At 37.4% G+C, this 26,987-nt stretch overlaps 1 long non-coding RNA gene across 4 annotated transcripts in view; it reads right to left on the minus strand.

The window, feature by feature from the left end:
- The window catches only part of LOC131496187 (uncharacterized), a 172,674-nt gene that overhangs the window by 17,783 nt on the left and 127,904 nt on the right, over positions 1-26,987 (minus strand). The window contains exon 4 of one of the 4 annotated variants that reach the window (XR_009254369.1): positions 21,897-21,935. The exons of the other annotated variants lie outside the window; for them this stretch is intronic. This is a non-coding gene — a long non-coding RNA (uncharacterized LOC131496187). Of the gene's footprint in view, positions 1-21,896; positions 21,936-26,987 lie in introns of those variants that run through there. 4 annotated transcript variants of the gene reach the window in all.

A 26,987-nucleotide genomic window follows, 5' to 3' on the forward strand; every position in this document is an offset into this window, starting at 1 on the left:
TGCCCTAGCTCCACAGCTCCTCCAGCTGCCTCCAGTGATGCTTCCTGTGTAATTCTGCCAGGAATGCCATAACAACATACCACAGACTGGATGCCTTAAAGAACAGAAATTAATTTTATCACCATTCTGGAGGCTGGGAGTCCAAGATCAAGGTGTCAGCATGTTCGGTTTCTTCTGAAGACTTCTTTGCTTGTAGATGGCTACCTCCTCACTGCCCCCTACAGGATCACCCCCTGCATCCATGTTGTCTCTGCCTAATCTCTTATTATTAGGACAGCAGTCATACTGAATGAAAGCCCATCCATATGACCTCATTTTTCCTTAACTAACTCTTTAATGTCCCTGTCTCCAAACACAGATTCTAAGGCACTGAGTGGGGCAGGGGCGGGGGGCGGTGGAGGGGGTCATGGCGATATTAGGACTTGACCATACGAATCTGGAGGGACACAACTCAACCCATAACATTCTCCATCAGAGTTATCCAGGAGTCCAGGCCTGGGTTTCAGGCAGGAGAACCTGTGAGAACCTACCCTGCAAATCTAACTACAGGTGAAATGTTTCTCCCCTCCTTTTCTGTTTTCCCCCTTTTTCAACTGTAATACATAGACTTGGATTCTTCTCTAGAACTTTACCCCTTTAACAATTTCCCCTCCAGATCTAGCACAGGCAGACTGTCTCTTCTGTGCTGAATACAGTAAATGTAAATAGTCCCCATCATCTGCAAATGTCACCGGTTTTTCAGTCATCCCTAAATGTAACAGATAGAAACCCAAGTTACTGCATATTTTGTTTATGGCTCTCTTCTAAAATGATTTGGATATTGAATGGTTCATGAGACAATCTGGATATTAAATGGTTCATGTAAGAAATATTGCAAAATAAAATTTCTGTCTAAATTAATAAATCATTCTGATAGGATAATTTAGATTTGGATTTATTAACAATTAAACTAACTTACAAGACATTTCATGGAACTGAAGATAACAGAGACACAGCTACAGAAATTATATTTGCTATTAACATTAGAATAGCATTTAGGATAGTAGATCCCTAAAGAAAAAAAAAAACCAGTTTGCAGGGTTGCCTGGGTGGCTCAGTCAGTTGAGCATCTAACTCGATTTTGGCTCAGGTCATGCATGATTCCAGTGTCATGGGATCGAGCTCCACGTTGGGGCTTAAGATTCTCTCTCTCTCTTACCCTCTGCCCCTCTCTTCTGCACTCTCTCTCTCTTTCTCTCTATCTTTCTAAAAAAAGAAAAGAAAAGATAAAGAAAAGAAAAGAAAAGAAAAGAAAAGAAAAGAAAAGAAAAGAAAAGAAGTTTGCAGTCACAAGTATCAATTAATGCAGACTTGTGACAAAGTTGATGAATTCACCAGTTCACACATAAATTTTTAGTAGACTACCTTCATCTGGGAAGGCATGGCTAAATAACAAATTATTGATTTTTTCTGTTCACATAACATAAAATGCAGATCAGTTATTTGAAGGGAAGAGTAGACTATATTCTATATTTTCTATGATGTAAATTAATTATGTAAAGCATTTAAAGGAATTATACTGATGTATTTAATAATACTGTATCATCTTGGGATACTAAGTAGTTAATGGAGGGGAAGACAGTGAAAAGATGTGTGAAATATATACATAATGCCTTAGTTCCATCTGAGTAATCATGCAAAACAGAGAAAAATAAGTGCTATTAATTTTCTTATTATACTAGACATCCTTAAAATTAGTTTTCTCCTTAAGTAGCTAAGGCATTTCTACTGCATCTGTAAATAACTTGCAATTTTACTGGGTTGGGATGAAGGTGAAGGGGAGAGTTGCAAAAATCCCAAGGGTTTCTGCCCTCAGGAAGCCCACCGCTGCCCACAGTCTCTTAAATTGGTTTATTTCCCCTCTATCTCACCCGATAATGTGTCTTATTCTATATTAGATGCCCTCTTTCTCCCATCCTTCCTGAAGTTACCACTAAAAAAGTGAGAGATTTCAGAGCCAAGCAGACTTTTTCCTGAATCCCAGCCCTACCACTAAGTAGCTCTGTGATCTTAGTGAAGCTACTTCACCTTTCAAAATTTCACTTTCCTCACCTGCAAAGTATGAATAATAAAATATTTCTAAAAAATTATAGTCATTCCCTTTTACTTCTTTAATTTTTTTTTTTACTTTAAAAGAATTTTTTTAATGTTTATTTATTTTTGAGAGACAGAGACAGAAGCCAAGCAGGGGAGGGGCAGAGAGAGAGGAAGACATGGGATTTGAAGCAGGCTCCAGGCTCCAAGCTGTCAGCACAGGGTGCAACACGGGGCTCGAACTCACAAACTGTGAGATCATGACCTGAGCTGAAGTCAGATGCTCAACTGACTGAGCTGCCCAGGTGCTCCAATTTTTTTTTTTTTTTTTTTTTACTTTAAATGTACTTTTCCAAAGCCCCCAGCAGTTTTGTTCAATACATCCATCTTTCAATTTGGGGGGAATTGACCATACCATTTATGGACTGTTTTCAATGTGTAATTTCTTCCACTTGCTTTGCTTGCTATGGACCCATTGGCCTGAGTTACTATCTTGTACAGAGTAAGAGTAAGGAAAATCAATCAACAACTGCATTCAAGGTACAGGAATCATGAGAACAACAGCCAAACTACCATATATGTTTCATGGATGTTTCACAGTTCTCTCCAGAAACAATTGCTTTGCTTCACAGAATGTATTTTTCTTCTTCCTTTTACATTATCTCAGAACCCACCTCTTCTTATGTCATCCCTGATAATCATACTGTGCAAAAGTCTGCCCATTGATTCCTATCTCAATGTAAATTCTTCCTGTACTACATCTCTTGTTTACTTGAAATATCTTGCTTATAACACAATGTTACAATAATTTTAATCATCAATGAAGCCTGTCAAAAGTAAGAATGACATTAACAAAAATGAAAAAAATGTAAATACACAGAAAGAACTAATGTGAGCAATCCATAAAAGCTCTTCTTTTCTCTGTGAGGCATTTGAAGATATTTTCTTTATTTTTTTAATTTTTTAATGTTTATTTATTTTTTGAGAGAGAGAGAGAGAGAGCACAAACAGGGGAGAGGGAGACAAAGAATCCGAAGCAGGCTCCAGGATCTGAGCTGTCATCACAAAGCTGATGCAGGGCACAAACCCATGAACTGTGAGATCATGACCTGAGCTGAAATCAGACGCTTAACCAACTAAGCCACCCAGGCACCCCTGAAGATATTTTCATTTTCACTGTAAATATATAGTTGCCATTTAAAGCAACTATGCCCAAGAGGAGCTGTGGTCTCCACAGATTAAATAGTATTCTCACTCCAGGTGCAGAAGCCAGATTCACACAAACCAACAAGCAGCCGCACTGCAACCAACTCCAGAAATGACCTTGTTTCCCAACATCACTTCAAGGTGGTATATGGTGAGGGTATAAGACAAAGAACAAGTGTTAAAGTGACTGTGGTCTTAGCCCAAAAGTAAAGCCAAATCTCTTTGAAATGAAAGTTCTTACCCAATGGTATAAATAGCAGAGTAGAGCCCCTACCATCTCAAAATGCTACCTTCTCACCATTCCTGCTACAGTTCCTTTCCAGGTATCGATTTCAAAACAAAAACAAACAAACAAACAAACAAACAAAAAACTTTACTTTTTATTGCAGTTAAAAAAAATCAAACGTCTATAACTTATTACCCAAGTAATTCATGCCTAGTTACATGGCAAAGAGTCTTAAATGTAGGCATTTTGTGCTCATCTCTAAAACTCATTCTATTGTCCTTATTTTATGTACTGGGTGAAGAAAGAAGTCCTTTCACACAGAAGCAAGTTTGTCTGAATCTTGCCTAGAACTGGTATGTGAGGGCGAAACAGCTCCCCTTCATTCTCATCATGGGGAGGCATTTGGTGTAAGGTCAGTTCATCTGCAACCTAATCCAAAGGTCTCAGTTTCAAACTAAACAGTTTCTTTAAAAGCGAGTTCACAACATGAAACCACAGCATGGTGCCACAGTAGCAGTCCAAGACACTGAAGCAGTGTGGTCTACAGTGGAGAACTGGTCGGGGCTGGAAGGAGCCTGAGTCGTCATCCCAGGTCCATATCTGAAAAATGGCTGACCTTGGATAAGTCAGTCACACTGACACCAAGCCTCTCCACAAAAATGATGAAATAATGGAAACTGCCCTCTAACTTACACTGGTGTTCTAAATAAAACCTTTGGGAAAATAAGTTAAATTCTCAGGAAGAAAGGAACTCCATCAATTCGGGATTCTAATACAATTAACCAGGATATACCGATGTTATTAGACACAGATTAATAAGCAAATCAAACCATGTACCTGGCACCATCCAGGATACTTTATGAAAGGGGTTATATAGAGTCCTTCAAACTCAAGACAAGTTGAAATGAACTCAAAGTGCCTCAACAGAGTTTAAAGAGTGATAAGTTAAAGTACAATACTTGTGAAAGAATCACAAATTCCATCTGCCCAGTAGGAACTATACCTCTAAATTCTCCATCAAACAGGCAATTTCCTAACTGGGAGGGGCTGAACAGAAAGGAAATTCAGTATATGCTTGATTGCTTTGGAGTTCTTTACATGCAACTCCCCGGTTTCCATGCTGATGTAGTTAAGACATACTCGGCACAGTTTGGTGCCATTTGGGGGTTTGAGGGAGCACTCATTAGAGTTACTACACTGTGACATCCGATCCAATATAGCACAAGGAGAATCTACTATACACATGGTGCTTTGGGATGTTTTCTTGAATAAGATAAGCACAATACAATCTGGCCTAGTGCAAGATTTGACAATCTTTCAGAAGTCAGGGGTGCTAAATCGCTGACTAATGGTAATGAGGAAAAAGGGAGTTCAACTAGAAAAAGCATGACAAAGGTCCCGCTGCTCAGAAACACCTCACTAGTTAGAGTTTCATCTGTATTAAACATTCTCCTTTTGAAATACAAATATTCCTTGAGAAGGAGTCACTTTGATCAGCTCAGTTTTGGGCTTGGAATAGATGGGTTCCAAACTGAGAGTTTTGCTCAGGAACTGTGGGGTGAGCAGGAAAAGATCATTTGGAACATTAGTCACTTTGGAAACAGTCTGGCCTGAGGAGTGTAATGCATTAGGGACTTGTGAACAGCTGAAGACTGCAAAGAGAGGGCACCAGGCAGAGGAAGGGGCCATGGGAGACGTACTTTGCCAGTGTGGCAACATTTTCTAGTACAACCAGCCAGGAGCCACTGAGAATAATTCCCTGTGACTCCTTGGTCCCCAGTCCCATAGGATGTGGACTCTTACTCTGTTGGAAGAACATAAGTTAAGGTTTCAAAGACACGGGCTTGGTTCTCTCACAATGAGCTATCCACATTTCTTCTGTCTGCCTCATCCTATACCTCTGCCACGTAGCATGGTTTAGATTTGCTTCTGCCAGTCTTCCTGCAGTATTTTAAGAATAAATAATTGAATTTCTTTGTGAACCACATTTGGTGCCAAAATATGAACAGTGCTAGCAATTTTAAATAAGTGAAAATTCCATAGGTGACCAAAGTTATTATTTCTTCTAATAAGAATAGGCTGCCTATGTGTATGCTTTTAAGAAATAAGAGTCTTGATGCCTACACATTTAATGTTTCTAAAAATATAAAACTGTCCTATGCACAATAAAAAGCCAAAATAATTTTAGTAGAGATCCAGAACGCTTTCTGAGAAGTTTAAGAATAGGGGAGCAGTAGAATAGGATTGATTACTCCAAGCCAGGTGGACTCCTAAAATAATACGCATTAAGTCATATAATCTCCAAAGCAACCTAAAAGGAAATTGCTATTGGTATGCCTATTTGATAGGTTAGGAGACTGAAACATAAAGAATATCTGCTCCAGGTACCACAGCCAGTAAATACTGAAGCCAGGATTCAAAGCCAGACAATGTGACACAAAAACCCACACTCTACTAGGGGTTGGCAAACCTTTCCCATAAGAGCCAGATAGTAAATATTTTCAAATCTGCAGTCCATATAGCCTCTACCACAGCTACTCAATTTGCCTTGGCAGTGGGAAAGCAGCCACAGACAATATGTAAATAGGCATGACTATATCAATAAAACTTTATTTAAAAAACAGGCAGGTGGATGACTAGATTTGCCCTGGGGCTCTAGGGTGCTGACCCCATATGATACTGCCTTTTGGAATGAATATATAATTTCACTCTGAAAAACTGAAATCATTTGTTTGCTTCTGTATTTGGCACACACTGACCTCTTTGTTACTCTGTTTAGTAGCTCAAGATGATGATACACTGAAAATGTATGTCTCCCTTTTATTAAAGCTTAGGTTTTAGCAGTTGGGATATTTCATAATTTATCGCTCTGAAATAGAAGCACAGAGGCTATCTTTTGTAACTGCACAATCCTCTCAGGCTTTAGCGAGTGAGAAAACACACTCTGTTGACTCAAAAAGCTGTCCATGTAGAGCATCCAGCTTGGTTGTTAGGGTGTTTGTTTCTAAAGATCAAGCGACAATGTAATACAGTCTGATGATCCAGGACACATGTGAGGATAAAGTCTAAGCTGAAAATATTCCCGGAGAACTTAAACTAAGATCAGAAGCATTTTCACCAGGCATGTGGCAAGTTGGAGTTTGGAAAATGTGCTGTCTTGTATGAAATCAGTGTCCCACTGAGTGCCCCACCTTTGACACAGCTGCAATGGGAGGAGGTCAGATTTACAAGTGGTGTTGACCTCGTTGTCAAGGGAAGTAAAGCAAGTTTGGTTCCACTCTCCATCCCTTAACCTGACAGGGAAAAGGCTTCTGCAAAAAATCATGAAACTGACCCCAGTGGGCTTCCTGCAATTTAGCGTTGTGTATTTGTATCTCCATTCTCTACTACCTCTCCTGCAAAGACGGTTCTATTTCTTTTGCTTGGGTGCCGTACCATATGCCTACGTGTCAGAGAAACCACGCATTAACAATGAAGTGTTCATACTGATAAACCAGCAAAGATGTTGGCTAATCTACTTCCCAATTCGCCTGTTCCTAAATCACAATATTAGTACTTAAGCGTTACAGCTAGGTTGACTGTTTCCTTTGCCGTATTCATATTCTGTTCCTCCCTCTCTCCCTCTTTTTCTGTTATTCGCTACCTGGTTACCTTGTTTCTATAGCTACTAATAGCAGAGCTACCCTCGAAACTATAATGGAGTTTGCTTTCTCATTCTTATTTTAAAGAAAATAGAAAATTGAGTACTTTAAAACTTAGTGAATTCCTGCTTTTTAATTGCTCTGGTTCTGATGGAAAATCTACTTCGCTGTACCTGATTTTATATCATTTGAAATGGGGTTGCCATCATATCCACATTTAGATTATGGGACAAAGTTATCTTTTCTTGAACTGAATTCTGAAAAATAAACAACTATCCTCATTTCCAATAGAGAGCGGGAGAAAATGAAACCCACGTGTATTTGCACAAATCTTTTAGATATCACTCTGAATTAAGAGAAAATGTATGATAGTTTGAATTTGGCAATTACAAATTCCAATTAAATGTTCTTTTTTTTTAAGTACAACTATATGTATTACAAATAAAAATGTCCCATTTTTGCCTGGAGGGCAGAAAATAGTTTAGCAAATTTATGGTAAAGCAAATTTTTTTCTATCGATCAATCCCTAGAGGGGCATTAACTACTCTTTAGGGAGCTTACTGCAGACGAAGGCATAACAGACGTGCACAAAAGACAGAGTAAGAATGCTGAGACGTGGAGGAGGAAATGGAACACTTTAACATTACATCCTGGTCATACCAAGGTCCATTGACCCTGTATTCATTCCAGATAATTAATTTACAACACATTAAACCTCAATGTGAAGCAGGCTGTTCTGCATCAACTGCATAGGAATAAAAAGTGTTATTGATTTAGGATTTCTATTGTATCGTGTGCTGACAGAAACTACAACAACCGAGTTATATCTCAAAGACAGGACAAACCTCTGTCAAATGACAGAACAGCTAAATAAGTGCACTCGAATACACTTAGCCGGGGTGACACTGCCTGACAGGAGCTCTGTGCCATGAACTAGGAAGGATAATTAGAGCCAACCAAAGCGTCTAATAAATATTGATAAATAAGCACTCTAGAAATCAAATTTGGGGATGTGATAATGATCTTCTTTACAGTAAAGGTCTAAAATAGCCCCCTGCCCTCTGCCAAATCCAACCATTAATATTTATTAAATAAAATATGAGGGTACCATTAATTTTACACAACTGACATGAATCGAAGCTGTCTTCCTCTTGAAGCATAGAAATTATAAGGGTGAGGCCACACAAGCTTGAAGTCATGATGTTTTGAAGATGCTGAAAGAACCAGTCATCAATTTAAAAAGTCAAGTGGCCTCATGAACTAGTATAGCTAGCAGATGCGGGGAAGAATAAAAAATGAGTAATACTGTTTGAGTTCACCTCCTCAGTGACCAAGGGCAAGTCACTGAACTTCTCTGAAGCCACAACAGTCACATCTGTAAAGCAGAAATAATGCCCTCTCTATTTGACTCACAGGGCCAATGACAGGAATAAATGAGACAATACATGTGAAAGTGACAGTAAAGATTATTAGTTCTATTTAAATATGTTATTGAAATGATTTTATTTGTAAATTGATTTTTAAGAAGAATGTAGCAACAAGCACTTCTTTTAAAGGTGATACAAAAAAAACAAAACAAAACAAAACAAAAAAAATAAAGGTGATACATTCTAAACATGATTTTCTAACATATCACAAATTCTCTTCATTTTTCCTATGTGGTTTATAACACCTTAATTTAGCCTGAAAGGACCTATTTTAGGTCAAAAAAGTAGGACAGGATGGTGATGTACATATCAGTAACAAAGTTTAAAGTAAAGTTCTAAAAATTATTACTTAAAAATTCAGATACCCATTACTCCATGGGTCAAACTGACATGACCTGAGTCCTTTCCTTTCCCTAACTCAAGAGCCTCTATATGTAACAAAGGACTCCACTACATGCAATACCCAACATATTCTTTCTTGTTTTATAAACCGCCTGTCCAAATACCTTTGCCACATCTACAGAATTTTCACATCTACAGTAGAAAGCTGACAGGACCATCTGTAAGTATGTTGATTTCTTACAAGTTCTTCTGATAATAAAAATAGGATTGCAGTAAAACTACACTGTCCACTGTGGCAGACACTAGCCACACACATGAGTATATAAATGTAAATTAGTTAAAATTATAAAATTAAAAATTCAGTTCCTCAGTCACCTTAGCCATATTTCAAGGCCTCAACAGCTATCTGTGGCTGGCTGGTGACCACCATAATGAACAGTGCAGATACAGAACATGTCCATCGTCACAGAAAGTTCTGGTGGTCAGTACTATTATAGAGTCTTTGGAGTCATAACCTCAGATCAGCATCTCCAGGCATTGAGCCTTATCCACTTCACGGCAGTAAAACACTCTTCACTCTTCACTTAGTAACACTGCAAGGTCCTGCTCTTCCAGCTTCTCACAGCCTGAGTTTCTTAGTGGGTATGAGACAATTAAACTGTCTTATTTTGGGGCGCCTGGGTGGCTCAGTCTGTTAAGTGTCCAACTTCAGCTCAGGTCATGATCTCGAGGTTGTGAGCTCGAGCCCCACGTCAAGTTCTGTGCTGACAGTTCAGAGCCTAGAGCCTGCTTCTGATTCTGTCTCCCTATCTCTCTGCTCCTCCCCTGCTCATGTTCGTGCTCTCTCTCTGTCTCTCTCCTTCTCTCTCAAAAATTAGTAAACATTAAATTTTTTTTTTAATTTTGTCTTATTTTGTTTTTGCTGCCATTCTCAGCACTTGATTAAAGAAGCATGGTTATGAGGGTAGTAACATTTATGCAATGAGAAAAAACTAGAAATAAAAAGAGTAAAGTTGAGTAAATAAAGAGTCTTCCTAGGCTTTCTGGGACCTACCTTCTTAACGGGATCCTTAAATCTAGGTGATTTCTCTTTTTTTGTTTAAACAAATTTCATTTAGTGGGTAAAGTGCTATGTCCAATTTTCTAACAAACTCAGTGGAATCACAGAGGAATTTTAAAACTTGCAGAAAGATAAGTCAACATATGGTCAACGCAGCTGAGAGAACAGGCTCATTAAAGTACCTATTAGTCCATAAAACTAATGAAAGCATGGCTGTTGGCATAACCAGAGTGAACAATTTAAGGGTGAGCAGAAGACAGCTAGCATTTACTAAACACTATGCATTCACAGTAACCCTACAAAGTAGGTAGAATAAATCCTATTAATAGAACAGAAAACTGATGTTTAGAGTATAATTTTCCCAAAGTTACACAGCTATTAAATGATGTATATATCATTTAAATCTACATCTATCTAGCTTCAGGGATCTTATTTTCTTCCATAAAACTTTAAAGACCTCCAAAAAGAATAGTATTGTCAATAAATTATGTGATTCCTGCCTCCTAATCATGGATAAAATCAAGACTTAAGACTTTCCTCAGAGGGCAGTTGGCAAAGAACGAAATAATAGTAAATTCTATCCAACCTGAAGCATATGAAGAAAAAGACTGGGCGGGGGGGGTGGGGGGGGGGGGCGGGAGAACTTAACAAAGCCTCAATAATCTGTGGAGTAACATTAAGTGATCTCATAAATAGATAAATGGAATTCCAGAAAAAGAAGGGGAACAAAAAATATATTTGATGATATAGTCGCAGAATGTTTTTTTTTATAAATTTGATGAACACTATAAATCCACAGAACCAAGAACCTCAATGAACTCCAAGCAGGATAAACAAACAAAAAAACACCAAGGCACATGATATTCAAACTGCTGAAAACCAGTGATAGTACCTTAAAAACAGAAATAGGAAAATAAAAACATGTTACATACAAGAGAACAAAGATAAAAAATAATCTCACTTTTCTCATCAGAAACAATGCAAGCTAGAGGATAATGAAACAACATATTTAAAATAGTGAATTAAAAAAAAGAAGTCAACCTACTGTTCTATATCCAGAAAAAATACCTTTCAAAAATGAACAGCATGGGAAAATCTTCATGACATTAAATTTGACAATTATCTCATGAATGTAACATCAAAAGCACAGGCAACAAAAGATAAAAGAGACAAACTGCACTTCATAAAAATTAAACACTTTTATGTACCAACAGATACTACCAAGAAAGTAAAAAATAACCTATTGAATGAGCAAAAAATATTTGTAAATTACTTGTCTGATAAGAGATTAATATTAATGTATAAAGAACCCCTACAACCCAAAAACAAAATACAAACAACCCAATTCAAAAATAGGCAAAGGACATGAATACACATTCCGCCAAAGAAGATATGCAAATGGCCAATAACTACATTAAAAGATACTCAAATTTCATTCATCATTAAGACAATACAAATCAAAACCACTCTGAGATATCACTACACCTTCTCAGATGGCTATGATTTTTTAAAACTGGAAAATAACATGTGCATGCAAGGACATGAAGACATTGGAATACTGTTCATTGCTAGTGGGAATATAAAATGATATAGCTGCTACAGACAAGTTTGGCAGTTTCTCAAAAGGTTAAACAGAAATATCACATGACCCAGCATTTCCACTCCTAGGTATATATCCAAACAAATTGAAAGCAGAGAAATAAACAGGTATTTGTATACCAAATTTTGCAGTAGTGTTATCCACCAAAGCCAAAAGGTAGAAACAACCCAACAGATCCATCCATCAACAGATGCATGGATAAACAAAACGTGGTCTATGTATACAATATCATGTTATTCGGCCATAAAAAGGAACGAAATTTTGATAGGTGCTACAACATGGATGGATCTTGAGAATATTATGCTTAACTAAATAAGTCAGACACTGTGTATTGATATTGATGATTCCACCTACATGAGATACCTAGAATAGGCAAGTTCATGGACACAGAAAGTAGTACTGAGGTTACCAGAGACTGGGGGAAGAACAGAGGGTAAGTTATTATTTAACATGTACAGAGTTTTGTTGGGGATGATAAAATGGTTTGAGTGTAGACAGTGGGTGATGTTACACAACACTATGACTGTATTTAATGGCACTGAACTGTACACTTATAAATGATTTAAATGATAAATATTATGGTACATATATTTTACCACCAAAAAAAAGAAAAATGTGACAAAATAAAACAATTTAGATGAGCAAAAAGAAGTAAAAAAATCAGTTATGATCCCCTCATCTAAAGATAGCCAGTTACAGTTTGATGTAAAATATTTACTTTTTTAATTCACAGTTATAGGTTTAACAACAAAAATAAAAACATACACCATAAGACATTGGGAGAAGAAAGTAGAAGAACTGATTCCAAGGCCTCATCTCCCGCCACCCTGGTTTCTATTTCATGGTCCAGCAATGTCCATGAGCTTTATAGTACACTCACTTTCCACTCACTTTCTCACTCATTATTGCTCTTCTCGATCTGTATACACTAGCTGTCTCCATTTCCTCACTTTACAATTCACTCCTCACTCTTGTCAATTAGGTTTTAGCCTTACCAAACGTATTCTTAATAAGATAATGTCTTGGGTGGATTCCCCAGAAGCAGATCCTGAGATGGGTATTCTTGTGCAAATGATTTATTCATGGGATGCTCTCAGAAAAATGGAGTGAGAGAAGCATAATTGGGCAGAAGGGGAAAAGTCTAAGCAAGAATGTCATCTCAACTGGAGGCTAGCTTTAGCCAAATCCACAGGGAGTTCTATGAATTGCCCCACAGAGGCAAAAGAGATGGACTTGTCTACCTCCATGTCAGTTAGTCATTGGTGGTAAGCTGCATAAAGAGTGGAACTGGGGAGTGGCTTACTGGAGCTGACTTGTATGGCGTGTGAGAACCAATTTTTAAATTTCTTAAAATTTTGCAAACTGGTTGTTAAACACAGCTACTATTAAAAATTAAATTATATAAATTTACAATTAAAGTATATTAAAAACAAAGGTAATAAATACTCAAAATGCATCACTTCCTAATTATGTTGCTATATTTTATTCATGTTCTTGAAGTTAATCACATCTATTATATGCTGTAGGTAGAACTACTATATAATGGTAGTTAATGAACATCTCTTTCCAATTCCAGGTTCACAACATCACATTGGTAGCACTAAATCAGTCACGATGAGAGTATTTATGTACAAGTTGACAGACACTACAAATTAGGGCTTGGTTTACTGTTTTTTAATCAAGTAACCTTAAGGTGATGGAGAAAACCTTAATGAAGTAGCCATTACATTGTGAATAGCACAAAAAAAGCTAAGAAAATACTTTTGGATGTATGTGAAAACTACTATCTGATTCAATAAAGAAGCCATTCATGCCATTGGCAAATGAGTGAAATCCTGCATACATACCTGCTGTTTGATTTCCATACTACTCATTAACATAAACACAAATATCAACCAGCATTTATGTAACTGCATTCGTCAGTCATTTGAATACATAGACATTGGCTATGAATACAAGAGTTTGGTGGAAAGAAAAGAAGAAAGAAAACAAAAAGGAAAGCACTCCATAAAAATCAATTAGCTATATAAAATTTGGAATAAAGAATATTTGACATTTGATTATTATTGTATACTACATGCCTTTTACATCAGTAAAATTTATAATAAAAGTAGACAGATAGATGGACACAGGCAGAGGCATAAATTTCTTTTCCAGAAAGCTGAGTGTTAAACATTTGCAAACATACTATGGAGGAAGAGGTGGGGAATGCAACTCCCTCCATTTGGACAAGGGCAATTCTTCAGAAAGGGCAAATTGTGAGCAAAACATCTCAGAGTATCAGGAGCATAGATGCAACAGCCTGGTAGAAAGAATCTGGACAGGATGAGATGTTCCTTGACCTACGGGCTATGTCCCCATAAACCCATCAAAAGCTAAAAATATCTAAATTGAAAATGCATTTAGTACACCAAACCTACCAAACATCATAGCTTAGCTTAGCCTACTTTAAATGTGCTCAGAACATTTACATCAGCTGACAGTTGGCACAATCAGCTAACACAAAGCCTTGTTGATAATAAAGTGTTGCATAGGTCATGTAATTTATTGAGTATTATACTGAAAGTGAAACACAGAGGGTTATATGGGTACAGAATGGTTGTGTGTCTACTGTTTACCCTAACAACTGTGTGGCTAACTGGGGGATGGGACTTGCTGCCCAGCATCACAAGAGAGCATCTTACCACATATTGCTAGCCCAAGAATAGAGCAAATTTTCAAAGTACGGTTTCTACTGAATGTATACCACTTTTGCACTATTATAAAGTTGAAAATTTGCCAGACCATCATAAGTCAGGGATCATCTGTAGATGGCTAATGGCCTCTCTGTTGTTAAGCACAACAGACTCATGATTTTCAACCACTTTGCCCCAAATGGAGGAAGTTGCATTCTCTACAGTAGCTGATGACTGACCTTTCCCTTCTCCTTTAAACAGACTTCTTTTAGATCTCTTGACATTACATCCTCATAGCTTTCCTCCTAACTCTTTGGCCTATTTTCTCCACACTCCTTTGTCTTCTCCTCCTCCATTAATTGTTGGAGCTCATCCAGCTCAAAGGCCTCTTTTCTTCTCATTCCACATTCTCTTGTAGGCCTCCTAATCTACCCCAGGCTTCATTTACTAGAGGAACTGCAATGGCTTCTAAATGTCTATTTTCAACCCAGGTTTTTCTTCTGAGGCCCAGACCCATGTCTCCTATTGTCTATTCAAACAACTCCACTTGGATATTTCAAAGGTGTTCCAGTCTTGATATGCCTACAAATCAGAGCCTGATTCCAACCCTCCAAAAGTATTTTTCTTCTTCTTCCTCCAGTATTCCATATCTTAGCAAATGGCATTACAATTCACCCAGTTACTTGTGCCAGACATCTGGAAACTATCCTTCACGTCTTCCCAACACCTTTCCTATGCCCCCACCAGCAAATGTTATTTCTATACCTTTCCTGAATTTGTCACTTCTACATTCACACTGTAATCTCTTACTCAAGACAGGCTGCTCTCCCTGACAAGTAGGCTTCACCTCCACTCTTTTCGCTGCTACTGGGGCCCTGAAGTCTGTGACGCTAATTTGGTCCGATGCCGAGGCAGCCCACCCTAATCCCTTAACCACAGGGCTCTACGTGGGCTATATATGGGTTATAATAAGCTTTCCCTCTGCATCATCTCCACTTTCCCCTGAATGGTCACCCACATAATCACTTTGGTGCCAAGGCGTTCTACAAAGCAGTCCCTTCTTCAAGTCCCACACTTAAGATTCAGCAAAATTTTCTGTGGGAGTTCCTCTAGACCTCTATCTCCTTTCTCCTGACTTAAACTGAGAGAACATTTAGGATAGATGTGTCTCAACCCCAAACACTCCTATCTGCATTGCCATTCTTCCTCCCACCATTTACAAGGGCAGGGACAGAGAGGGTTCTCTGCTCTTCTTCTTGTATGCCAAAGAAATGCAAATTAAAACAAATAACTACTTTTTTCCCTAACAAAATAGCAAATTAGTTTTATTTGAAAATACTCAGGGATAATGAGAATGAGGTGAAATAAATATTTTCAGACAGCATGGACAGGAGTGTAATTTGATACTGTCTCTCTTTGGGGGAAATACCTGGCAATATGCATCTTTCACTCAAATGCAGTAATTCTACTTCTGTGAATACATTTTTAAAACTACAAAATACAGATGAAGATATAGGCACAATAATACTCATCAGGATGTCATTTACAAAATCCAAAATTTTAAATGACCTAAATCTCAACCAATAGGAAATTGGTAACATAGCATATGGTACATATGTATGGGGAAATATGATGGCTGTTTGAAAACTGGAATTGCTTACATTGTAACAGCTAGAAAGACAGGATCACACTTTTTTCAAAAATTCTATATGCTATATGATCTCAACTAAATAAAAAAAAATCTGAAAATGTTGTAAGTCAATACAACAAAATGTTACTCCTAAGAGGGAAGCTTATGCTTTTCTTTCTTCCACATCATACTGTCTTATAATTTTCATCTTTACTACTTTCCATTTACTCACTCAACATACTATTGAGCATAATTATATGCTATTATTCATCATTCTCGACATTGGGGATACTGCAATGGAAAAAGAAAACAGATGAAATCCCTACTTTCATGGAGCTTTGCCTGTTTAAGATAAACAAAAATTAGAATATATAGTATATATATACTACAACAGATAGAAAGTTATTAAATGTTGGAGAGAAAAAAATCAGCAAAAAATAGGGATTGAGAGTGCTAACAAGAGGGTGAAGAGTGTGATTTTAAACAGGACAGTCAGGGCAGCAGTCGAGGCAGACTCACTGGGATGGTGACATTTGAGCACAGACCTTAAGGAAATGAGGACAAAGCCATGTGAGGTCTGGGGAAGTGTTGCTGGCAGAGGAAATAGCAGGTACAAAGGTTCTGGGGTGGGAGTGTGCCTGGAGTGCTCAAAGAACAACAAAGGGGCCAGTGGGGCCAGAGCAAATAATCATGGCATTCTTTTATACTGAGTTAGAGATAAATATTTCTTTAAAATAAAATATAAAGGTATATCTGTATCAGTGCAGATACTTAATATATGAAAGCAGAGTAAGAAAACCTGCATCTAGTGAAATTGATTATATGGAGGTTCTGTTTATTTTCATTTTTCTACTTGTTTTCCAATGACTCAATTCAAAAATTGAAATTGGAATTATTATAAATTCCAAACACAAGATTTTGCTTGTAAAAGCAGGTTTTATAAAATACTCTTACTGTAAAAAGACATTACATGTCCCTCAAAAGATAATGTAATGTAATAAAGTAACTCAATGAAATATTAGACTACAGTTAAAAGCAATCAAAATGGACACATCACAAAAGCATAACGTTGACTGAAAAGAATTTACTGGACAATATGTACAGCAATATGCCATTAATGTAACTTATTAAGCATGAATAAAACAGTGATATACTATATGTCATTAATGGAGGCACACAGGTGTGTAATGTTATACAAAACAAATAGGTAACATACCACACACAAGTGACCATTGTTACCCAAAGAGGTGGTAGGAGAAAAAATTGGAAAAGGTCAAAAGGAAGATTCAAGATGGGGAGAAAACACGGCAAAACATTAGTTGTTGTTAATGTGAGGTGGAAACAAGGGTGCTTGTTCTATAATTCTTTGTACTTTTTAGTATTTTTTTTTAATTTTTCTTATAAAGGAAGGAAGGAAGAAAGGAAGGAAGGAAGAAAAATGAAGGAGGAAGGAAGGAGGAAGGAAGGGAGGGAGGGAAGGAGGAAGAAGGAAGGAAGGAAGGAGGAAAGGTGGGGGAAGGGAGGCTGGGGAGGGAAGGGAAGGGAGGCCTATTTTCCACATCTGAGGTAGTCAAGTGTATTAAAATCAACAAATGTTCAGTGACCACCTATGAACCACAGACACTGTTTCTGGGGTGAAGTGTACCAAAATTAATGAGACACAGGCCCTTCCCTGGAGAAGTTACCTGGCGAAGTCTGGTAAGCACACAAGTATGATTAAAATTTTTTTTTTTAATTTTTTTTTTCAACATTTTTTATTTATTTTTGGGACAGAGAGAGACAGAGCATGAACGGGGGTGGGGCAGAGAGAGAGGGAGACACAGAATCGGAAACAGGCTCCAGGCTCCGAGCCATCAGCCCAGAGCCTGACGCGGGGCTCGAACTCACGGACCGCGAGATCGTGACCTGGCTGAAGTCGGACGCTTAACCGACTGCGTCACCCAGGCGCCCCCAAAATTTTTTTTTTTTAATTTCAATAAAAACCCTCTAATTGCTAGTGCCTTATTCTAGATAAATTATCACTGATAATAGCTAAATTTCATTTTCATTAAGTATTCTAATTTAACTAGGGATACCTGCTAAAAATAGGTACATTGACATCAAATAGGAAGAAGCCAAAGAAGCCCACAATCATAAGCATGAAGAGGGGAGGAGTCCATTGCCACTAATGCCCCACTGTGAATGACCATAATCAAATCTCAGTTAGTTGGGCTGTTTCACCTGCAAATCAAAAAAAAAACAAAAACAAAAACAAAAAACAAAAAACCTAACTCCAACTTACTTAATCAAAGTTCACATATTAAAAAGTCCAGATATAATTCTAGCGCTCAGTTCTAACTAGAGTCAGGTCTGTATCCAGATGCTCAAGCATATCACCTAGAATCAATCTCTTTTTTCTTTTCTCTTTTCTCTCTTCTTTTCTTTTTCTTTTCCTTTTCTTTTCTTTCTTCCTTTCCTTTTCTTTCCTTTTCTTTCCTTCTCTTTCTTTTCTTTCTTTCTTTCTTTCTTTCTTTCTTTCTTTCTTTCTTTCCTTCCTTCCTTCCTTCCTTCCTTCTTTCCTTCCTTCTCATTCTCGGTCTGCAAACACTTGGATCTGCCATCTTTTGCAATGGCAAATATCTCAGGCAGGTCCTCCATGTAAAGTGAGAAAATGGTCACCAGCAACTCCAGCTAAAGAGAACACTTCATACACCAGTTCCACACTGATACTCACTAGCTCCTATTGAACTGGCTTTGGAAAGTGTCTACCACTGTAGCCAAGAGATATCATCACCTCCACAGAAACCCCATCAACTAAGAGTAAAAGAGAGGTCATTTTCCAAAGAAAAATAAATCGCGTAGGCAAAAACGAAAGTAGACACATGAAAAAAGGTTTACAAAATATTTTGTCATTAAGTTGTGGTAATAATAATATTAACAATATCAAGCTCTGTGCTAAGCAGACTACAAACATTATCTCATCTCGAGCACATAACATCCTGTGAAGTAGATACTCAGTATATACTGACTTTAAAATTGAACAAATCAAATCTTGAGGCAGTTAAATTGCCCAAAATCGCCCCCATTAAGTAGCAGGAACAGAACTGGCACCCAGATGGTAGATTAATCATTACTTTCAAAGGATCAAATGATTCCAAATGAATTCTATATATATTTGCTTTTAAAGATGATTATAATCCAGACCAAGAAAGATACTTTGAAAATGCTTAAATAATAAATCCAGTTCCAGTTAGTAACTCTCTTCCAACTGCCATACTAACCTTTCTCCATTTTCCAACTCTCCTCTTTCTTAGCAATCCCTCCTCTTTCCATTCCATGCTGCATATAAAGGAACGTGACACAACCTCAAATATCAATAATCCAACTCAATGCAGTAAATATGTATAAAGTGCTACTATGTGCAAGACTCCAGATCTCAAACTTGAAAATACAGTCTTTATGTTAGGGAGTCCACAGTTTAGGACTAAAGACAGACGTATCTCCCTATCTCTCATTCTTACCTGTATCTCTCCTTTTCTGTCTCTTTATTCCTTTTTTTCCTCAGGTTGAGGAAGCAAAGAGTAAGAACCAAAGTCCACCCAGTTCTCCACTAGCCAAGCCTTATACCCTGGCCCAAAGCTCTACCAGCCCAGAAGAAGGGAAGATTTTTTCTAAAAAAAAAAAAAAAGTTTTAAACAAGGGTGCCATATATAGTAAGAAAGGTTTTCTTGGGGCACCTGGGTTGCTCAGTTGGTTAAGCCTCCAACTTCAGCTCAGGTCATGATCTCACAGTTTAGGAGATTAAGCCCCACATAGGCCTCTGCACTGACAGAAGGGAACCTGCTTGGGATTCTCTCTCTCTCTCTCTCTCTCTCTCTCTCTCTCTCTCTCTCTCTCTCTCCCTCCCTCCCTTCCTCCCTCCCTGCCTCCCTCTCTCTCTGGCCTTTCCCCACTTGTACTTTCTCTCTCAAAATAAATAAATAAACTTTAGAAAGGAGTTATTAAAAAAAAAAAAAGGTTTTCTTTCCCTCCTTCTGTCCTTCCTTTATGCTTGCTTCCATCATTTATGGGCCATTATCTGTCTAGGTGTTAGGTATACAATGGTAACCAAAGCAGGGTTTCTATACTCATGAATTTAAAGCCTAATGGAAAATGTGAATCGATAAAGTATTATATGAGAAGAAAATACAGTAAAATAAGTATGTTTTTAAAAAGGAGCATGGAAAGAGTAATTAACTGAACCGAAAGAGGAAGAGAGTGGTCAGAGGAATGCATTTCTGAGCTGGGTTTAAAACATCTATTGGACCTTGCTGAGCAGACAAGAGAGAAAAGCAACCAGGCATTAAAAATAGAATACACAAGGGCTCAGAGGTGCGAAACACCACTGTAAATCATATTTGCTCTGGTATTAGTGGAATTTTCTACCTCAATCTGCAATTGACCTCAAAGTGGTCCCATAGACTAAAATCAGCTTTGAATGAAGATTCTAACTATATTATTTTCCAAATCCAGGCAGTAAAAATCATTCATGTAGCATCAGTAAGCTACATTTTCAACTAGAATCTACCTCTACAAAGGCAAAATTATATGGCATTAGAATTTGCTCATGATCCAAAACCAGGAAGGCGTCAAGAAAAAAAGTGGAACAATTTCATTTCAAAACAGAAAAAAAATAGATATCATTTAAATTAAAAAAAAGAAAAGGAAGCACCTCCTTTCTTTGCACCTCATCCTCAATCTATACTCCTAATTTTACCCAGACAAGTGCAGCCAGGCTTCCCTGCTCTCTTATTGTGTGGAGATGGCTTTGGCAAACAGATCTCTGTGCATCTGAGCAAAGCACGGGTGGAGATTATTGACCACATTTGTTGATGGGTCTGTTCAACTCTACTGAGAAATGTTTGCTTAGGAAAGAGCCAGGATGGTGCCAATACAAAAGCTAACCCACCCATTTCTTCATACGACATGTTGGTCTTCATGAAGTGTGGTCTGAGGTCATTTGTGGGCCACCAGAGAGAATGAATGCATGGCTGATTTTATGAGGCCTGCCAAGAGATAAGGAGCAGGCTGCAGCTTTAACTGCTACAAGGTCAAATACTTGACCAAAAGTGAAAACAAAAATGAAGGAAGCAGAATGTTGCAAATGACAGGGAAGAAAAAAAGAGAGAAACAGAGAGAGACAGAGAGAAAGGATCTCTTAAAATCATACAACATAAGGAATGCAACTGAAAAATAATCATACTAAGGTCGCTTTGTGAATCTTTGTGTAGTTGCTATTCTTTCTTTTTATGATCATCTCAAGTAACTAAGTACATATGGCATGTTTGTAAGTAAAGCAGTCGATGAAGTCAGTTACACCTCTGCATTTATTACCGTGCCCCTGAGTATTATTAACTTTTACACTCCCCATAAAATATAATTTATCACTTAAATAATTTGCTTTGTGTCAGGGTTCAGTGTGCTCCAGTGCTTTCCTGCTCATTAAATGAGATATTTTTACTTAATGAGCCAAGGATGTCCTTTGTATTTAACATTTGAATTGATTTCTAACACTTCATTTTTATAATAGTTTGGTATGTGATTCTAAAAAATGTGGGTTTCATTTCACAATGTCAAAGGAAAACAATACAGAAAATTGTTAAATATATGTGGAATTTAGGTGATAAATGGTTTTATCCTTAACTAACTTATAAAGACTGAGTGAACAAAAATCATGAAAGTATGCAATCATAAAATAATGATTTTTTACACTAGTGAGCAAATCATGGAATTTGGGAACTGAAGTATCTATCAATTGTTCAAAACAAAACTTCACTCTAAGCCACACAGAAAAAAAGTTATCACCTGATGTGAAATAGAGTCTTAAGTCAAAGCTGCTGTGGTTGACTGAGCAGCGTGGGATTGTTTTCAACATGTAGAGCTACTATGTTCTGATTCAAGATTGTCTACATGACAAAAATGACTGGCTGCTTGGACATTTCTTTTCATTTAACAAACCAAAGCTTGAGAATTGAAGTCCCATGTTTCCTAAGTCATTTGCAAGTCATTCAGTATTCTAAACAACTGTAGATACTTACTGTCACCAGACAGGGGAAGAGGGGAAAAAAAGGGTTTTTGATCTGAGTACTACGAACAAAAGTATTATATTAGCCCAAATTATTTATAATTCACAATATATTCCTATGTGTATCTTGATGTAAAGCTTCTAATTTTAGATAACAGCACACTGGATTTTTCATTTATTAAGATTTATTTTATCCTTTAAATAAGTATGAATATATCACTACAATATATATCGCATCATATGTATATATCTTTATATATAGTATAGCATCATTAAGGAAAGCAGGATTTAAATGATTTGAGAACAAAACAGTCAAATGCCCATTTTCATTTTACAGCTTAGAGAACTTGAGCATTCTTCTCTTGTTTCTCACTCAGCATTGTCTCTCATTCTATATCCCTTGCCTATTTTTTCAGATCCATGAAAACGGAGTGTCATTCTGATTGTCTGTGATGACTAAACACCAGATGGATAAGACCTTGAAACATTAGTACCAAATCTGCCAATAAACATTTCCATGGTCAAATAAGCTTGGGAAGTAATGCCTATTTTAGTCTTCACTTGTAGATTCACAAAGCACACTAGCATTTTTAAAACTATGGGGGGGCGCCTGGGTGGCGCAGTCGGTTAAGCGTCCGACTTCAGCCAGGTCACGATCTCGCGGTCCGTGAGTTCGAGCCCCGCGTCGGGCTCTGGGCTGATGGCTCGGAGCCTGGAGCCTGTTTCCGATTCTGTGTCTCCCTCTATCTCTGCCCCTCCCCCGTTCATGCTCTGTCTCTCTCTGTCCCAAAAATAAATTAAAAATGTTGAAAAAAAAAATTTTTAAACTATGGGAGATCTTGCAGAGAAAAACTTGTTTATTCCAGAGTTTCTCAAACTTACTAGACTATGGAAACTTTTGGTCCAAAAACACTTTGAAGAATCCCTTTCATCTAGGGTTTCTTCATCTAGGGTTTCATCTAGGGTTTCTTTCATCTAGGGTTTCTTATCAATTAATTAAATAACCAGTTGGTTCAGTGACTGAGTTTGTTTTTTAGAAAACATCCTTCCCCATGCCCGATATCCCAGTCCCCAGGGCAGCCATTTACAATTCTGAATAGTGGTTGCCTTTCAGATTGTATTTATGTGTATGGCGCCCACTGGAGTTGCATCATAGAGGACCTATGGATTGTGTGCCTCCATCCCCATATTTGACCTCTCTAAACCCTGAGGTTTGTAGCATATAGACAGTATCTATTCCATATGTAAGACAGGAAAAATCAGTTTAAATATTTCACTAGAGAAATAAAGTATTAATCAACTGAAAAGTAAGTGTGACTTGGAGAAAAGTTTACATTATGAAATATTTCAAAGAAATGCAAATTCATTATTTGAAAGAACATGGTACCTTTGGAACCAATGCCCTGGAAGATCTAACTTTAATAATGCAATAGTAATTATTAGTACAAAACTATTTTCAATTAATTTATTAAAAGTATTATTCATTTAAAAAATTACCCCAAGTCCTAATGCAGTATTAATTCCAAGTTCACATAATAATAAAAATTGAGTAAATCTTGATAACTTGGGCCAAAATAGATATTTAAAAAAAAAAAAAAACAAACAAAAACAGGGCATTTGTAAATTACTTGATTCACTTAAAAAACTGATTCACACATTGATGATGGCTTCGGTCATGGATGAATCACACTTCCATACAAATAGAGGCAATGAACAAGAGTTTACATGAGTATGTGGTACTGTAATTCTGCAAAATGAAGATTGGTCCAGAAAGATCTTTGTTACTTAACATATCTGAGATTCAATCCCGCCAAATAATTACAACTTGTTTATTTCATTCTAATATGTTCAGAATCTTTAAAATGTTAAATACATTTTAGTTTTATACCTAGAAAAAGTACTATTTTTAAAAAAAAAGAAGTACTATAAATTGATGTCATTGGAAAAGCCCTTACCCTGTAAGATGCTCCTGCCCACAAAGGCAGCCTTACCTCCTCCCCGTCTTTAATCTCTTTGTCCTCCAGCAAAACCTACCCACATCTAGGAAGCTTTTCTTGACCAACTTCTCCTGCTCCCAGCTAGATTCAGTGCCCAACCTCTATCTCAGTAATATCTTGTGTACCACCTCTATTATTTCACTTCCCCTACTTTATCATGATGATCTCTTTACTTGTTCATAAATTTGAGCTGTGGAAGTCAAAAAATGGTGACCAAAGGCAAAACTCTAATAAGCTAAGTTAATGTGCAATATTCTAGTTTGGATAAAATAATCAAAGGAACCTGGTGATGACAGTATTTTATGGAATGAAATGGAGAGGATGTGGGAGGGTTTTGTCTCTCTGGAGGTTTTTATTTTGTTTGCCTTTTTTTTTTTTAAGTAGGCTCTACACTCCGGGCACAGCCCAACATGGAACTTGAATTCAGGACCCCGAGATCAAGAGTTGATGCTTAACCAACTGAGCCACCCAGGCACCTCATTTATTTTATTTAATTTTTTTTTTAATGTTTACTTTTGAGAGAGAAAGTGACAGAGTGCTAGTAGGGGAGGCACAGAGAGAGAGGGAGACACAGAATCCAAAACAGGATCCAGGGTTCAAGATGTCAGCACAGAGCTCAACGCAGGGCTCAAACTCACAAACCCTGAGATCATGACCTAAGCCGAAGTTGGACACTTAACCGTCCAAAATAGTTTATTTAAACTATTTTAAATTTAGGTAAATGCTATACTCATTTTTTTCCAGAATGGTTTCTCTTTAGTTGTACTTTAAGTCAAAGACAGGAGTTTGATAAAATTCTCAAGCTCCTTTAAGAATATAAGATGCTACTCCCTGCCTTCAAGGCCTCTCCGCATCTCACAGGCTTTCTTGCATTACTGTAATAGGACTTTTCCATGAGAAAGAAGCTAGTGCTAATTTAAGTTCTCTACATTGTCTTTACAAAGGAGGCCTATTGTGATACTTTACTGACTCAAGATCTTCTTGCACTAGTCCCCAAGGGCTCTCAATATCACTATTTTTGTCTCCTTATGAGGAAATCCAACATATTTAGTATCTCAAACTAAAAAAAGAAAACCATCTACAAACACATTTGCTTGAAACAGTGTGGCCAATTTAGGCCCTTGGAGAAGACAGGAGGCCTAGAAAGCAGAACATACTTCATACTTCATACTTCAGAACAGTCTTCCTGTGACAGAAGTCGTTCCTTTCTAGAAATGGCCTCTTTTCTGAATCCTGACTAGAAGCAGTACCTGAGCAGAAGCAGGTTTCCTAACCTGGCTATGATATCTTTCTTTAAGCCCTTATTTTAGTGGATATGACGTGGAGGAGTGGGGAGTTCCTAGCTATTTTAGCTATCATCACAAGCCTCCTATTAAAACTAGAGCTTTGTTATTACTATACCTTTCTTCTGGTGTTTCATGAAAGAAAGAAAAGAAAGAAAAAGAAAGAAAGAAAACTAAGAAAGAAAAAAGAAAGAAAGAAAGAAGAACTAAGAAAGAAAGAAAGAAAGAAAGAAAGAAAGAAAGAAAGAAAGAAGACAGAAAGAAAGAAAGAAAGAAAGAAAGAAGACAGAAAGAAAGAAAGAAAGAAAGAAAGAAAGAAAGAAAGAAAGAAAGAAAGAAAGAACTAAGTCCCTGTGGTATTTCTTATTTATTGAAGGTGTAACTTGCAGTTTGCCCAGCCCCACAGCTGGGAAAGGGCACAGGCATTTTACTTTATCAGAGCAAATATTCATCAGAAAACGCAAGTGAAAGTTGAAGCCGGGCCTTCCACTTTCAACCATCAGCAAGTTCTCCACCCCACCTACACGGAGCTTTCACTGAAGGAGCTGGATGAGGTCCATCCTGCTCCTGCACACCCACCACCACAGCGTAACTTTTGTGCATTACCTTTGGCACAGCTGCTTGAAATAACACTGTAGCTCTTCCAGTAAGAGTGAATGTGGACATATCTTGGCAGAACTGCACCAAGAGAGTGCAAGAGAGGTGGTGAGGTACCTCCAGCGAGAGAGGTAGTGAGGTACCGCCAGCTAGGAAAAGCTAGACAATATTGCACCGGCAACCACCTCTGCCAGAGTGGCTGTGAAATACTTGGGGGGGGGGGGGGGGGGGGGAGTCACAGAAGTAGATATCGTAGGTCTCAGACAACCTTGCAGCATTTTGCTCTCAGCGTAGTAAAAAATGAAGCATGATGCTTAAAAATGAAACTTACAAACCAAGCAGAATTTTGCCAAACAGATAAAGTCAAATTATTTTTTTCCTCACAATAGTCCATCTTGTGATTTCATTAACAGAAGTGACGCGCTAGTTCAAATCAGATATTTTGCATCATTAAAACATCCACAAGCAAATTTGTCTTACATAACAGTTGAGTAACCACTCTGAGAGTACAAGCTCAGGGGAACAGAAAGTGAAAATACGGTCCTAGCAGCATGATTTAAATTAATTAAACAAGCGTTAATACCTTCAAGCATTCGCACACTATTGCTTCGAATCTTTGGTGGGAAAAGCTATAATTTGTATGTTCTACCATTTTAATATTTTCTCTGTATTAGATATATACAGTAGCTGTGCTAGCTGATGCTCTAAACAAAAGATACAGTTGAAAACACATGCTATAATAATTAAAATGTTATGCTGACACTATCTTTCTTCTAGGATCTTGTAACATCTGTATTGACTGTGATAAGCATTGATTATCTGGAGTGATGTAAATATTTGGGAAGTTAATAACAATCAGGAGTTCAGTGCATGCTAAGACACCAAAGATAAATCATGGGAAATTCAGATCAAAGCAGGTTTGTGAATAAGCTTGTTTTTATAGTTAATGACTAACTATAAAGTGCATATACACATTTCTTTTCTCCAATGAAATGCACAAGGAAATGTCATAAAGAAACATCCCATCCTGTGTAGCATTTCTGTACATCTGTCGAATTTCCATATGTAGAGAGGAGGATGTCAACACACAGCACTACAAAGACTGAATTGATCCAATCCATCAAGTACTTAACATGCACTTTTAAAATCATTAAAAAGTTCTTTGAATTATTAAGACCTTTTTTCAA

Source organism: Neofelis nebulosa, chromosome 15, assembly GCF_028018385.1.
Source record: "Neofelis nebulosa isolate mNeoNeb1 chromosome 15, mNeoNeb1.pri, whole genome shotgun sequence".
Taxonomy (NCBI): domain Eukaryota; kingdom Metazoa; phylum Chordata; class Mammalia; order Carnivora; family Felidae; genus Neofelis; species Neofelis nebulosa.